Source organism: Lynx rufus, unplaced genomic scaffold (assembly GCF_022079265.1).
Source record: "Lynx rufus isolate CCGP_SWC_20201006 ecotype Redwood Valley unplaced genomic scaffold, mLynRuf1.p SCAF_4, whole genome shotgun sequence".
NCBI classification, from domain to species: domain Eukaryota; kingdom Metazoa; phylum Chordata; class Mammalia; order Carnivora; family Felidae; genus Lynx; species Lynx rufus.
In genome coordinates, this window is record NW_025814856.1 from 90958057 (window position 1) to 90975266 (window position 17210).

A 17210-nucleotide genomic window follows, 5' to 3' on the forward strand; every position below is an offset into this window, starting at 1 on the left:
CTGTCCACCTCTTATGAAAACTCAGGTCCACACATCCATGTGAACTTTTATAGCAGCACTATTTATAATCACCCAAAACTGGAAGCACTTGAGATATCCTTCAATATTTTAAAGGACACACTGTGACACATGCCTACTATTTACTGTTAAGGGGTAACGGAACATGAGCTATTAATACAGATGAATGTTAATTGCATACTGTTAAGTGAAAGCCATCCTGAACAGGTTACATGTTGAATTATTAAATTTATATGACATTCACGAGAAGTAAAAACTGTAGGACAGAAGGCAGAGGAGTACTAACCTTGGGTGCTAGGGGAGATGAAAGTTTAATAGGTGAAATACAGAGGATTTTTTAGGAGATAAACATTTCTCTAAAATAGAGGAGTGGTGAGTACATTGGATCATGAACTTGTCAAAACCGTTACAACTTTACAGCACAAAGACTGAAACTGAATGTAAAAAAAAAAAAAATCAATTAGGAGGTTAGGGGTTCCAAGGACATAGAAGCAAACTAGAAGAAAAGAATCTAATTGTATTAAAATGTAGGACAGAACCTCACTAACGGGAAAAGTACAAGGTACTCATCTAAAGAACTTTGGAAATGAGTAAAGAGTCTAAGGCAATAGATAAAAGAAACTGTATATAAAACACTGAATTAGTTGGTAAAGCTATTCTTGATCAGAGTACATTAACAATCATGAAAGCAGTATACTTGTATACTAGAATTGAACTATTATGTAAATGGATGAAAGATAGTGGAATTCAGGTTCTCACTGTAGGAGTGGGAGATTAGAGGTAAGCAAATAGGGAAAGAACTAAAATGAACATGCGATAGTACATTAGAGGTGGAGGCATGAGGGTGAACTTCTGTTTAGCTTAGAAAAGACGTCGATGGATAAATACAGAAATAATTTTAGGAGCGACATCATCATAATGGCGAATTAAGTGTTTTATACCATCTTTTCCCTAGAGAACACGGAGACAACCATCCGTGGATAAGGAACCCTTTCTAGAAGTCCAGGGATCCAGTGGGGGAAGTTCCAGCACATTGTTAGACCAAATAAAATCCAAGATGGAAGCATGGAAATGGGTAACAGCTCACTTTACCCACAGCACCCGTTTTCTAGGCCCACACAGCTCAGTGTGAAGAGAAATGTTTTTGGCCCATGATTTCTCCCCTGGGGAAAAGTAAGAGTATATGAGTAAGTGCGGAGCTTCTCCATGAGGGCAGGACATTGCCAAAGAGTCTCATTTCTCTTTAGCCCTATCCAGAACACTGAGTACTGAACTTCATGACTTGGGAGGGGTGAGTGATGAAGAGGACGACAGCCAAGGTATGGGCGATGTACCAGAGGGATGGAGGTTCTACTCACCATGTCACAGACACCATCAGGAAGCCTGAGTGAGCCACAGGGGACACCTAGAATGCAAATCCTCAAGCGGCCCGTGGGCATTCCCAACAGCAGCAAAAGGGTTTCACAGAGGGCTAGTGAGCATGTTCATGAAACCAGCCCAAATCTGTGGACCTGGAAGAGTACCACAAACTTGAGTACTAGCACATTGTAGGGAAAGCAAAATGAAAGCTGTCAGCAACAGGGCTGGCTTTACAGTATTAAGAAATATCTTTACAAGAAGATTGAGGGAAGACACATGTAAGAATTCTGTCACAGGAGTGGCCGGGTGTCTCAGATGGTTAAGTGTTCAACTCTTGGTCTCAGCTCAGGTTATGATCTCACGGTCCTGAGTCCGAACCCTGCATCAGGCTCTGGGCTGATGGTGCAACACCTGCTTGGGATTCTGTCTCTCCTTCTCTCTGCCCCTCCCCCACTTGTGTGTACTCTCTCTCTCTCAAAATAAATAAACATAAAAAAAAATTTTTAAAGAATTCTGTCACAAAAGTTACCAAGATGTATTCAGCAGATGTATGCACAGAAAGGCGTCTCTAGCAGGGCTTACAAGGTCCTTCTCTTAGCTAGTTAGTGAGGAACAGAGGAGGTGACTTCTTCAGCTGTGAAGACAGAAATTCAAGACTACAAGGAACATTACAAATTAAAGAAACATGATGACTCCAGAAGAACACAATTTTTCAGGAATCAACCACAAAGAAATGAAAATCAGTGATTGACCTGATAAAGAATTCAAAATAGCTGTTTTAAGGAATCTCAATGAGCTACAAGAAAACATTTAAAAATTTTTTTTAATGTTTATTTATTTTGGGGACAGAGAGAGACAGAGCATGAATGGGGGAGGGGCAGAGAGAGAGGGAGACACAGAATCGGAAGCAGGCTCCAGGCTCTGAGCCATCAGCCCAGAGCCTGACGCGGGGCTCGAACTCACGGACCGCGAGATCGTGACCTGAGCTGAAGTCGGACACTTAACCGACTGAGCCACCCAGGCGCCCCATCATTTAAAGATACCTCAGTGAAATCAGGAAAACAATACACAAAATGCAAAGTTTAACAGAAATAATTTCAAAACAACCAATCAGAAATTCTGGGACTGAAGGAAATAGTGAATGAAATGAAAAATACAATAGAGAGTATCAAAAACATAATGGAGCAAGGGGGAAAAAAAGATTCTGTGAAGTAGAAGACAAAGCCTTCATAATTATTCAGAGGAGATCAAAAAAAGAATGAAAAAGGGTGAAGAAAAGCAGCATGAACAACCATGGAATATCATTAAAGAAAAGTTGGAATCTCAGAAGGAAGAGTGGGAGAAAGGAGCAGAAGGCTTAATAAATGGCTGAGGACTTCTCAAATGTGGGGAGAGACTTGGACATCCAAATTCATTACGATAACAGATCTCCCCCAAATTTCAGTCTAAAATGACTGTCTCCAAAACACATTCTAGTACAACTGTCTAAAATCAAAGACAGAGAGAGTACTTTAAAAACATCAAGGAAAAAAATCTCTCCTAGAAAGGAATCCCCATAAGGCTACCAGTGGCCTCCTTAGTAGGAACCTTGCAGGTCAAGAGAGAGTGGGATGATATATTCAAAGTACTGGGGCAGGGCATGCGGGGTACCCTGCCAACCAGAATACTTGACCCTGCAAAGTTGTCCTTCAGGAATGAAGGGAAGGTAAAGATATTCCCAAACAATAGCTGAGGGAGATAATCACCACTGGACCTACCTTACAAGAAATGCTGAAAGAAATGTGTCAAGTTAAAATGAGAGGACATTAATCAGAAATACGAAGACATATGAACATATAAAACACACTGGTCAAGTATACAATCAACTCAGAATGCCCTAATAATGCCATGTGTTGACTTGTGATGTGTCTATCAGGTAACCCTAGTATAAAAGTTAAAGGAAAAAATGGGACAAATTATAGCTACAATAATTTTAATAGATAAACAATATAAAGATATATAAATTACAACATTAAAAACATAAAACACGTGAGGAGTAAACGACTAGAATTTTTAAATGTAATTGAGGTTGTTAGCCTAACATAAACTATTAAATCTATGTTTTCTAGTAACCACAAAGCTAAAACTTAGATTTTTCAAAGATAAGAGAAGTGAATCAAAGCATATCCCTATGGAAAATCCTAAATTCTCAAAGGAAGACAATAAGAGAGGAAGAAAGGAAAAAGAGAGTTACACAACCACCAGAAAATGATTAATAACATAGCGCTAGAAGTCCTTACCTACTAATAATTACTTGAATATAAATGAATTAAATTCTCCAATCAAAAGACAAAGAGTGATTGAATGCTTTAAAAAACAAGGCCAGAATATGTGCTGCCTAAGAGAAATGCACTTCAGCTTTCAGGAGCCATAGAGGCTCAAAGTGAAGTTATGGAGAAAGATATTCCTTGCAGATGGAAACCAAAAGAGAGCAGGAATAGCTGTACTTATTTGAGAAAAAAAAAAAATGACTTTAAGTCAAAACCTGTAACAGGAGAAAAAAAAAAAAACTTTAACAAGAGATAAGGAAGAGCATATTTTAAATAGATCAGTGATCAAGGGTATATGCCAATCATAAATTTACCTGAACTCAACATCAGAGTACCAAAATATATTTAAAAACTACTAATGGTTATTAAGACAGAAATAGACAATGCAATCATGGTAGAAGACTTGATTGCCTCACTTTCAAAATGGATAGATTAGCCTAAAAAATAAGGAAGGAAATCTGTTTGCACTATGCTTTCCAACAAATGAACCTAATGGATCTATAGAAAACATTTCTACGGAGAGTTGATACAAAATCTTCTCAAGTGAACAGAACATTATCCAGGCTAATGGATACAATGCATGTTTTCTGACCACAGTGCTACGAAACTAGAAATCAATTGCAAGAGAAAAGCTGGAAAATTCACAAATGTGTGGAAATTAAACACACTACTGAACATCCAATGAGTCTAAGAAAAAAATCAAGACTAATCAAAAAATATCTTGAGACAGAAGAAAAGAGAAACGCAACAAACCATAACTTAGGGGAGGCAGCAAAACCATTTTTATAAGGGAAGTTTATAGAGATAAAGATCTCCAAGAGACAACCTGTATGCTTCAAAGAGCTCGACAAAGAACAAGATAAGCCCAAAGTTAATAGAAGGAAGGAAATAATAAAATCAGAGCAGAAATAAATAAGGACCAAAAAAACAGTAGAATACAGAGTTGTGAAAAGATAAAATTGATAAACATTTACTCTAGACTTATTTATTAAAAAAAAGGGAAACTCAAATTCAGAAATAAAAGAGGAGATATTAGAACTGACACACCACAAATACAAAAGATCATGAGAGCTTGCCATCAGCAATTATAGGCTAACCAATATACAACCTATGAAGATTAAGTCATTAAGAAATAGAAAATCTGAACAGACCAGTAAGGAGACTAAAGCAGTCATCAAAAACCTGTCAACAATGAAAGCCCAGGGCCAGATGGTTTCTTTGGTGAATTCCTCTAACAATTGAAGAATTACCACCAACCGTTTAAATTCTTATAAAATGAGTTTGGGAGTGTTCCCTAGTTCTTAGTTTTTTTCAGGCCAGCATTATTACCCTGATACCAAAGCCAAATAAGGACACTACGAGTAACTAGAGATCAGTATCCTTGCTAAATATAAATGCAAAATGTTAACAAAATACTGGGAAATAAAACTTAACAGCACACTAAAAGGATTATACCCTTGGGAGGCAAAGGTGACTCAGCACATACAAATCAATAAATATGATAGGGGCGCCTGGGTGGCTCAGTCGGTTAAGCATCCAACTTTGGCTCAGGTCATGATCTCACGGTTTGTGGGTTCAGCCCCGCATCGGGCTCTGTGCTGACAACTCAGAGCCTGGAGCCTGCTTCGGATTCTGTGTCTCCCTCTCTTTCTGCCCCTCCCCTGCTCACGCTGTCTCTGTCTCTCAAAAATAAATAAATGCAAAAAAAAATTGTTTTTAAATAAAATAAATATGATAAACCATTTGACAAAATTCAACATCCTTTCATAATAACAATGCTAAACATATTGAGTGTAGAAGGGACATATCATCATAAAGACCATAAAAGACAAGGCCACAGCTAACATAAACCCACATGAAAATTTGAAAGCTTATCTTCTGAGATCATCAACAAGACAAGGCTACTCATTCTCATCCTTCCTATTCAGCACAGTACTGAAAGTTCTAGCAAGAATATCCAGGCAAGAAAAAGAAATCAGAATGGGTGAAGTAAAAGTGTTTCTATCTGCAGATGACGTTGTCTTATATACCGGAAATTCTGAAGACTCCACTGAAAATTGTTACAATAATGTATTCAGTAAAGTTCCAGGATATAAAACACATAGAAATGAGCTACCTTTCTATACTCTAACAACAAAATATCTGAAGAAAAAAAAGAGAATGGTCTCTTTCATAATTGCATCAAAAACAGAAAAAAAAATACACAACCAAGGGGATGAGAGATCTGTATACCGAGGGGAAAAAAAAGAAAACACTTTGGTGAAAGAAATTGACAAAGATACAAATGAATGGAAAGATATCCTGAGTTCCTGGATAGAAAGAACTCATGCTAAAATGTGCACTCCCCAAAGCCATTTATAGATTTCATAGAACTCCTAACTAAATTGTAATGACATTTTCACAGACATAAAGTTCTAAAATTTGTATGGAACCATAAATGACCCTGAATAGCCAAAGAAATCCTAAGAAAAAACAAAGCGGGAGGCATCATACTTCCTGTTTTCAAGCTGTATTCGAGTCATATAAATAAACACATAGATCCAGAAAACAGAATTTTCTCAATAAATAAAACATAAATCAACCCTTGTATATATAGCCAACTCATATTTAACAAGAAACTCACGAATATCCACGGGGGCAAGAACAGTCTCTTCCATAAACGGTGTTTGGAAAATTAATCACATTCTTACACCACTCACAAAAAATAACTTGAAATGGATTCAAGATTTAAGTCTAAGACCTGAAAGTGTGAAACTCCTGGAAGAAAGCAAAAGAAAAATTCCTTGAGACTGATCTTAGCAATGATTTTTTTAATGTGACATCAAAAGCACAAGCAAGAAAGACTTCGTTTAGTTTGACAAATGGAAAAAGTTTCTGTACAGCCAAAAATAAAAATAATGAAAGACACTATAATAAGGGGTGCATGGGTGGCTCAGTCGGTTAAACATGACTTCGGTTCGGGTCATGACCTCCTGGTTCATGGGTTTGAGCCCTGTGTCGGGCTCTGTATTAACAGCTGGGATCCTGGAGCCTGCTTCGGATTCTGTGTCTCCCCCTCTCTGCCCCTCCCCAGCTCACACGCTGTCTCTCTCTCTCTCTCAAAAATAAACATTAAAACATAATAAAAAGGCAACCAATGGATGGAATGGGAGAAAATATTTGCAATCATCTATTGGATAAGGGGTAAATATCCAAAATATATAAACAACTCCTACAACTCAAGAGCCAAAAAACAAAAAAACCAAAAAAGCTCATTTAAAAATGAGCAGAAGAGCTGAGAAGACATTTTGCCAAAGAAGACACACCCATGGCCAACAAGTACATGAAACCTGATGCTCAACATCACTAATCATCAGGGAAGGGCAAGTCAAAACCACAATGAGAAATCAAATCCCACCTGTTGGGATGGCTTTTATCAAAAACACATTAGTGAAGATGTGTTGGCAAGAAATGTGAAAGAAAGGGAATTCTGTGTACTATTAGAATGCAAATTGATACAGCGACTATGGAAACTAGTATGGGTTTGTCAAAAAAATTTAAAAATAGAACTATTCTATAATCCAGCAGTCTCACTTCTGGGTATACATCATAAGGAAATGAAATCAGTGTGTGAAGAAGATACCTGTATCCCCATGTTCATCCAAACATTATTCACAAGAGTTAAGACATGGTAAGGACCTAAGTGTCTGCTGATGGAGTCATTGATGAATAAAGAAAATGTGGTATGTCTATATCTCTAATCTCTCTATTGTTTCTCCCATACATAGATAATATGAATATGATTCAGCTATGGGAAGTAACTTCTGCTATTTGTGACAACATGGGTGGAATATGAGGACATAATGCTAAGTGAAGTCAGACAGATGAAGACAAATACTATGTGATCTATTTTAAATGTGGAATTTTAAATATGTTAAATATTTTATTTAAGTAAAAAAAAAATGTAAATATCCAAACTCCTAGGAACAGAGATTGGACTAGTGGTAGCCAGGGGCTGGATATGTTGGGGAGAGTAAGGACCAGTTCGTTAAAGGTGTGAACTTCCAGTTACGAGGAAGTTCCTTGAATTGAATGTATAGGATGGCGACTGTAGTGAACAATATTATGTGTTTGAATGTTGCTTAGAGAATAGAGCTTAAATAGTCTCACCACAAAAAGAAATGCTAATTACATAAGGTAATAAAAGTGTTAACGAACGCTATTGTGGTAATCGTTTTGCAATGTATACATGTATCAAATCATCACATTGTACAAATTTGATTTAGACAATTTTAAATGTCAATTACGTCTTAATAAACTTGGAAAAAAGAATTACAGTTAAGTTTCATACACTTTTTTACTATAAATACATCTTTGTTTATTCTGTTAACGAAGTCCCTAGCAACAATACCTCCCCTTAACAACAAACCCTGTATTCTAATTTTTCCATCAAAAGGAACCTGGGATCCTTAGAGAAATGATAATGCAGGGAATACGCACGATGAGCCTGAAATATCTTTCAGTGTCAGAAATTAACAAAGTATTTAAAAAAATAAAAACAACTGAAATATGCTAAAAGGGACATCGGAGCCAACTGACAGAACTCTCTATGGTCAAAAATGAAAAGCAACACAAAATAATATGTGATCGTAACCCAAGTTAGAAAATTAATATCCTTTAGCCCATAATGATTAAGTAAATCGATTATAGATAGGTAAGAACAGACAAATATCCTAAACAAGGGAATTCCAATTAATGCAGGTAGTGTAGCATAATTCCCCAACACTTAAAACTGGGTAATACATAGTGACCTCCTTCAAAACAATACAATATGGAAAGGAGGAAAAAAATAAATTAATATCTAAAAACCTGACAAACATCATCAAACTACGTGATCAAACTTAACATCCATTATGACAAATTGTGTTGACAATATGCATCTTTTTTTTAATTTTTTTAACATTTTATTTATTTTTTTGAGACAGGGAGAGACAGAGCATGAACGGAGGAGGGTCAGAGAGAGAGGGAGACACAGAATCTGAACAGGCTCCAGGTTCTGAGCAGTAAGCACAGAGCCCAACGCGGGGCTTGAACTCACGGACAGTGAAATCGTGACCTGAGCCGAAGTCGGACACTTAACCGGCTGAGCCGCCCAGGCGCCCCGACAATATGCATCTTTTAATATGATGTGATGAGAACTCTATCTTACCTCTATGTTCTTCCTTCCAAAAACCCTCCATCCAAGTCTAAGCACAGTAACATCATTAGAAAATTCTCAGTTGAGGGAAACTATATAAAATACCTGACAAGTGGGGTTCCCGGGTGGCTCCAGTGGTTAAGCATCCAACTCTTGGTTTGGGCTCAGGTCGTGTTCTCATACAGTTTCTGAGATCGAGCCCTATGTCAGGCTCTGTGCTCACAGCATGGAGCCCGCTTGGGATTCTCTCTCCCTCCCTCTTTCTCTGCCCCTGCTCTGCTCAGGCTCTCTTTCTCTCAAAATAAACTTTTAAAAATTATGTAAGAAAACAGTAAAATAAAAGACCTGACCAGTACTCCTAAGAACTAACGCAGTAGGTAAAAACTAAAGCAATCAAGGCCTGAATTTCGTTACTGACAGTGTTTACATACTGGTTCATCAGATGTGTCAGGTGTCCATAGTAGTGTAAGATCTTAACATCAAGGAAAACTAGGCATGGAGTATATAAAAACTATTAATTTTACACCCTTCTGTTCCTCTGAAACTATTCTTGAAAAGCTACTTAAGGGGCGTCTGGGTGGCTCAGTTGGTTAAGCGTCCGACTTCGGCCCAGGTCATGATCTCGCGGTCCGTGAGTTCGAGCCCCACGTCGGGCTCTGTGCTGACAGCTCAGAGCCTGGAGCCTGTTTCGGATTCTGTGTCTCCCTCTCTCTGACCCTCCCCCGTTCATGCTCTGTCTCTCTCTGTCTCAAAAATAAATAAACGTTAAAAAAAAAAGAAGACACTTTAAAAACAAACAAAAAAAAATAAAAACTATTTAAAAATATGTAGTGAGAAAACAAATACTATGAATAAAAGTCTAGGACAATGTAATCAAATTCCTGTTTGGGTGTTTCCTTGCAAAAATATACTCTGTGTAATGTGAACATTATTTTCTGTCATTAAGGCATCTATATCTAGACATTCTTATAGGTCTAGAGATAAAGAGGGACACGTAATCACACACTGATACTGATAATCTTAGTATGGAAATGGTAGTGATAGAAATATGCAGAGTGTACTATGGATATCCATAGGAGAGTCCATAAAACTCTGGGAGAAGTTAGCCCATGAATTATCTTTTAACTGGTAAATCAGAATTAACCACATGTAGAAAAGAGAAGGAAGTTACGCACTTTAAATAGACAGCATATTCAAATGTAAAATAGTAAGGAACACTAAGTTATGTGTGGGGAACCTACGCACTATAGACTGGATAGGATAATGAGTGAAAGAGGCAGTATAGAGCAAGCATAATCAGTGGTCCCCCTGATAGCGTCCCATGTCATCTGGGAATAAATCTTACTCATTTGCTCACTCTTATCCCAGAGAAGCCATGGATACACTCCCATGAGAACAACCCAGATAGTAATCCTCTTCCTCTTACTAGTTCTCGGTTTCAAGACAGCAACCCTTTCCAATTTTTGCCAATGAGATTTGAGATCTGTGGCCGTGAGAATCGAGATTTCCACTCTACGGTTGAAGACTGCCTCACTCTTAAAAGTGACAGTCAAAAAGAACTGATCTCTTCTACTTTTGAACATTGCAAGGGATGCCTGTCATTATTGTAACCTTTTTGCAGCCATGAGAAGATAAAACCTGATGTCCATACAAACCCCCGTAGAGTAACAGAGTAAAAACTAGAGAGAATCAGCGTTTTGGTGAGGCCACTAAACCACTAAAGTAATTTAAGTAATGCTTTACAGAGCCCTAGAAGTTCTTATTAGGGAGACAGTAAGTTTGGCTGTTATTTAATCCAATTAAATTTCTAAATCATGCCCCTCAATTTGTGATTATGTCTTTCCCACCAGAATTGTAAGATCAACAAATTATGCATGTAAATGAAAGAATAACTGAGTGAATGGATGAATATCTTAATACAGGTTACATGCCCTGAGACTTAATGAATATAATTTAATGGAATAAGATGAAGCCGAAAGTAAAGACAGGTATCAGAGCATGGGAGCTGTAACATGCCTTATGAAGAAACTTAAGCTTTATTATATAAACCAGTATTTCTAAAAATTTATGTCAGTACTAATTCCACTAATTCCATGAAATGATAATAGGTACTGCATAAAAATAATCTTTAAGTAAACAAGCATTAAGATTTCATCAACGGGGTTTCTTTTTTTCCAGGAACTTAATACAAAATTACACAAGATAGATATACTAAAACGGATGCTATAAAAGATACAGTTTCCTATCTTAAGTTTAGTGATCTTTGAAATGCATTCTGGGAGTTCTGGTCCAATGGCAACAGAGAAAGACCCTGAACTCACCTCCTCCACAGACACAGCAAAAGTACATCTGTATATAGAGAAATTCCTCCGGAAGAACTGAGGTCTTACTAAACAGCTTCTGCACATACAGAAAGGCAAAAAAGATGGAGACATAGTAACAGAGGGAATCGCCACCCCTGGCCCTGTGAATGCAATGGGGAGGAATACTACCTACAGACCATGAGCCGATTCCTCTGCCCTGGGGCACAGACAAAAAGCTAAGGTTTAAAAAGGGCAACTAGTCTATTAAAACCAGCCCTAGAAACCTGCCGACGGTGGGAAAACTGCTGGAACTCTCTCTAGTCCAGGAGGCCCTGAGCACCGGTTTATACTACCCCACCGCAGGAGCAGGGTTCCAGGAACCATCACCAACCTGTCACCTCCGTGAGCCCCAGGCCCCTAGCCTACTCCAGCCGCAGACATTCTGGGACACAGAAAACAAAAGAACTTTGGTTTAAAAGGACAACTAGAATGTCAAGAAATGAGCCCTAGAATCCTGACAAATGGCAGGGTTGTTGCTGGAACTCTGAGTCAAAGGGGCCAGTGAGCAAGCACCATGGTTGATGTTCTCCTTCCACCTTCATAGCATGTCTGGGGGCGGGGTCCAGGCACTAAGGCAAACCTACGACGTCACTGAGCCTCGGGCCTCTAGCCCACACCTGCCCCAGCCAAACAACCAAGACCTCCATTGTGGTGCACACTGCACACCCCGGTCAGCGCTCATTACAGCTCCGGCCATTGTCCCAAGCTGCCACAGAGACAAAGCATCCTGAAACACTCTAGGTGCACGCAACTTTGACGCAAGATGACTCGCTAGGGTACCCCTGGCTCAGAGCACTTGGGGACCTCTGGGTTTCCATCTGCTTTGTTTCTAACACCCCATCAGGTGCCAGCTGCATAGGCTTTCCCTGGTCCCCTGGCCCACACCCTGCATCGCCTTGAGCCACCCTGCCAGGGTACCCCCTCTGCTGAGTATCCAGGGACACCCTGGCTTTCTCTAAAACTTCAGTTGTCTTGCCTTCTGTGTGGATTGAACTAGGACACCCCCACCCCAAGCCTGCACCACACCTCAGTTCTAGCAGCCCCACCGGGGTGGCCCTGTGTGGAACACCATAAGGATCTGAGGCCCATGCCCTGCCCCAGCTCTGGCCACTGCACCAAAGTGGGACCTGTGTTGAAGGCCCCAGGAAACGCTGACTTGCACCCACTTTAGCTTTAGCTGTCCTCCCAGGGTTTTTCCTGTGCTGAGAGCCTTGAGACAACACTACCACCACAATACACACACACACACACACACACACACACACACACAGCTTTTAGCTACTTGAGCTTTGGCTGCTCTGCCAGAGCACTCCCAGCATACAGAACCCTTAGACCACTCCCACCTATGCCCACTTCAGTTCCAGACGTCTCTCCAGGGCAGCCCCAGCACATGTGCCCTGGAATGCCCAGGCAAAACCAGACACAGCTCCGGCCTCCACCCAAAGTCACCAGGCACACAGAGCCTATACAGGGGATGACCATATGCAAGACCATTCCTTCAAGTTTAGGAGAGGTAGGTATTCTGTCAAATTCATAAAAAACAAACACAGAAAAGTCAAGCAAAATGAGGGGCCATTAACTTAATACAGACTGCTATATGCTTAGGATGTGATGTATGAACCTTGTGGTAACCACAAACCCAAAGCCTCTGATACACACACACACACACACACACACAAAATAGAAAGCCAAACATAACTAACACTAGAAAGTATTCAATTTCAGGGAAGAGACCAAGAAAAGAAGTAAAGAACAGGTAAGAACTACAAAAGTACCAGAAAACTACCAAAATGGCAATAGTACATAACTCTCAACAATTACTTTAAATATAAATGGTCTAAATGCTCTAATCAAAAGATATAGGGTAGTAAAGTGCATTAAAAAAAAAAAAAAAAAAAACAAGACCTATCCCTATGTGGCCTACAGGAGACTCATTTCAGACCTAAGACCTATATAGGCTTAAAGTGATCACTCACTCTCTCTTTCACTCGCTCTCTCTCTCTAAAACAAACACCTAAGTACATATAACAAAGACTATATGAAGAGACCAAAAGAGGGCATTACATAATGACAAAAGGATCAGTAAAACAAAAGGATATAAAATTGTAATTCTTGTGCACCCAACATTGCAGCACCTAAATACATAAAGCAAATATTAACAGATATAAAGGAAGAAACTGATAGTTATATGATAATAGTAGTGGACTTTAACACCTTACTTACATCAATGGATAGATCATGCAGGCAGAAAATCATCAAGAAAACAGTATCCTCTAATGACACGTTAGACTAGATGGCTTAACAGCTACATACAGAACATTCTACCCCAAAATAACAGAATACACATTCTTTTCAAATGCGCATGGAATATTCTTTAGGATAGATCACATGTTAGATCCCCATATATTTAAAGAGATGAAATCCTATCATGCATCTTTTCTGACAACAAGGGTATGGAACTAGAGGAAAAAAAGAAAAAAACAAAAGTAAATGGAAGTTAAACAATATGCTTCTAAGAAACCAATGGATCAATGATAAAAGAGAGGTAATTTAAAAATACATGGAGATGAATGAAAATGAAAACACAATGGTTCAAAATCTGGGATAGCAAGAACAATTCTGAGAGAAACTTATAGAGATATAAGCCTACCTCAGAAATAAGAAAAATCTCAAATAATCAATTCAAACATATACCTAAAGAAACTAGAAAAAGAACAAAGTTCAATGTTCATAGAAGGAAAGAAATAATAAAGATCAGAGCAGAAATAAATGAAACTGAGACAACAAAACAAACGCCTAGAATGGCAAAGATCTAACCAAAATCTGGTTCTTTGAATAGAAAACAAAACTGATAAAACTCAAAAGAAAAAGACTCAAAAGACTCAAAAGAAAAAGAGGACTCAAATAATATCAGAATGATTAAAACAGGAGAAGTACCAACTGACACCACAGAAATACACAAGAATTATAAAAATGCTACGAAAAATTACATCCCAACAAATTTGACAACTTCGAAGAAATCTGGATCATCCCCTAGATACAGACTGAATGTTCCAAACTTAATCAGGAAGAAAGAGAAAATCTGAACAGACCAATTACTAGTAATGAAATTCAATCAAGAATTTCCCAAAAAACAAAGGTAAAGGGCCAGATGTATTCACAGCTCAATTATACCAAATATTTAAAGTGTTTATACTGGGGTGCCTATTGGCTCAGTTGGTTAAGCATCCGACGTCAAGAACTCACGGTCCATGGGATCGAGCCCTGCGTAGGGCTCTGTGCTGAGAGCTCAGAGCTTGGATCCTGCTTCTGATTTTGTCTCTGTCTCTCTCTCTGCTCCTCCCCTGCTCACACTCTGTCTGTCTCTCAAATAAACATTAAAAAAATAATTTAGAAAATAAATAATTTATACTTATTCTCCTGAAACTGTTTCACAAAATAAAAGAGGAAAGGACTTCCAGGGAAGATAACAGAGTAAGAGAATCCTCGACTCACTTGTCCCAAGGATACAACTAGAGAACATTCAAAGCAATGCAAATAACTCAGAAAACATCCTGAAGACTGTCAGAATAAATTTCAAAACTAAATGTAGAGAAGAGGCCACATAGGAAAAGGATAGGAAGGACAGAGACATGAAGGACACAGGACCATCCCGGGTGGTGGGGAGGGGATGCCGTGGGTATGGAAAGGGGAGAGAAACAGATTTCCACACTGGGGACACTTGCAAAGGAAAGATGGATCCCCATAACATGTGGCTTTGAAAAGAAAAAAAAAAACAGAGAGGCCAAATTTTATGAATCCTTACCAACCAGCAGAACTTAAAGCCTGAAATTAAAAAAAAAAAAAAAAATGGGTTTGGCTTTGGGAGAGCCAGGAGGGCTAGAAGACACTAAGCCTACCCTCCCCCTTCCTTAAAGAGACAGCATGACAGCCCATGCAGATAGAGCATATAAGCAGTAATTTCCAAGGTCCCTGGGGCATATGGGAGGGAAAAGTATTTCCTCATCTCAGAGCCCATCCCAGAAAGACAGACATCTCCGGTGAGCTCCTCCAAGAACAAAACAACTTGTTGGCACCATTTCCCTCCCCCACCCCCAACACATACACGCAGGAACCTGCTGGGATTGGCTACCTAATTTGCTAACACTGCTGCCCAGCCTTCACATGCTGTGCTTCCCCTAATCTAGTCCCTTCAGATGGCCTACCTCAGTCCAGTGCAGCAGGGCCCCTCCTGCAGAGAACCTCAGTGCACAAACGTTGCTAGCATGCCACCTAGCTGCCCTGAATCCCCCACAGGGTACTTGCACAGAGCCAGAAAGCCCCCTTCAGTCATGGCAATGTCGGGTGTCTTCTGTAGAGAAAAAGAGCTAGTTACATACAAGGGAAATCCTGTGAGGTTATAAGCAGATTTTCAACAGAAACTTTGCAGGCCACGGGAATGGCAGGATATATTCTAAGTGCTAAGAGGGAAAAACCTACATCAAAAAATGCACCCAAAAATACTTTATCCAGCAAGGCTATCATACAGGTTGGAAGGAGAGAGAAAGCATTTCTCAAACAAAAACTAGCGGGGCCGTGACCACTAAGCTAGCCCTGTAAGAAACATAAAAGGGACTCTTTGAGTGGAAGGGAAAGACCAAAAGTGACAAAGACAAGAAACTATCAGAGAAAGATTCCAGGAACAATGACAAAACAAATAAAAAAATAACAATAAATAAATTCACAGGTGAGTTCTCGCAAACATTTAAAGAAAAGTTAATATCTATTCTTCTCAGACTATTCTAAAAAATAAAAAAAAAGAAAACTTCCAAATTTATCTATGAGGCCAGCATTATCTTGACTACCAAAACCAGAAAAAGATACCACACAAAAAAATAGATAACTACAGGACAGTATCTCTGCTGAACAAACATGGAAAAGTCATCAACAAAATACTAGCAAACCAAATCCAACAATACATTAATAAAATGGGACTTATTCCTGGGGTGTAAGGTTAGTTCAATATTCACAAATCAATCAACATGAAACATCACATCAATAAGAATAAAAACCATATCATCATTTCAATAGGTGCAGAAAAAAATTTGACAAGATACATTCATTCACAATAAAAACCTTCAACAAAATAGGTTTAGAGGAAACACACATCAACATAATAAAGGCCTTATGTGAAAACCCCACAGTGAACATCATACTTAATGGGAAAAAACTGAGACCCTTTCCCCGAAGTTCAGGAACAAGACAAGGATGCCCATCTCACCACCTTTATTCAACACACTACTGTAAGTCCTAGACCCAGCAGTCAGAAAATAAAAAGAAATAAAAAGTATCCAAGTTGATAAGTGAAACTTCCACTATTTGCAGATGACTTGATACTATATATGGAAAACTCTAAAGATTCCACCACCAAAATTATTAGAACTGATAAATGAATTCACTAAAGTCACAGGATAAAATCAACATCTAGAAGTCTACTGCATATCTATATACTAATAATGAAGCAGCAAAAAGGGAAATTAACAGTCCCATTCACAATTGCACCAGAATAATAAAGTACCTAGGAATACAGCTAAGAAAGGGGTGAAAGACCTGTACTCTTTCACCACTGATGAAAGATATTGAAGAACACACAAAGAAATAGAAAAACATTCATGCACATGGATTGGAAGAAGAAAAACAATTTAAATGTTTCTACTATCCATGGCAATCCACAGATTTAATGCAATCCCTATCAAAATACCAACATCATTTTTAACAGAAATCCTAAAATTTGTATGGCACAACAAAAGACCCCTAATATCCAAAGCAATCTTGATAAAGAAAAGCAAAGTTGGAAATACCACAATTCCAGACTTTAAGTTATACTAAAAAACTATAGTAATAAAAACAGTATGGTACCAGCAGATACAAATAAAATAGACACTCAGATCAATAGAACACAATAGAAAACCCAGAAATAAACTCACAATAATATCAATGAATCTT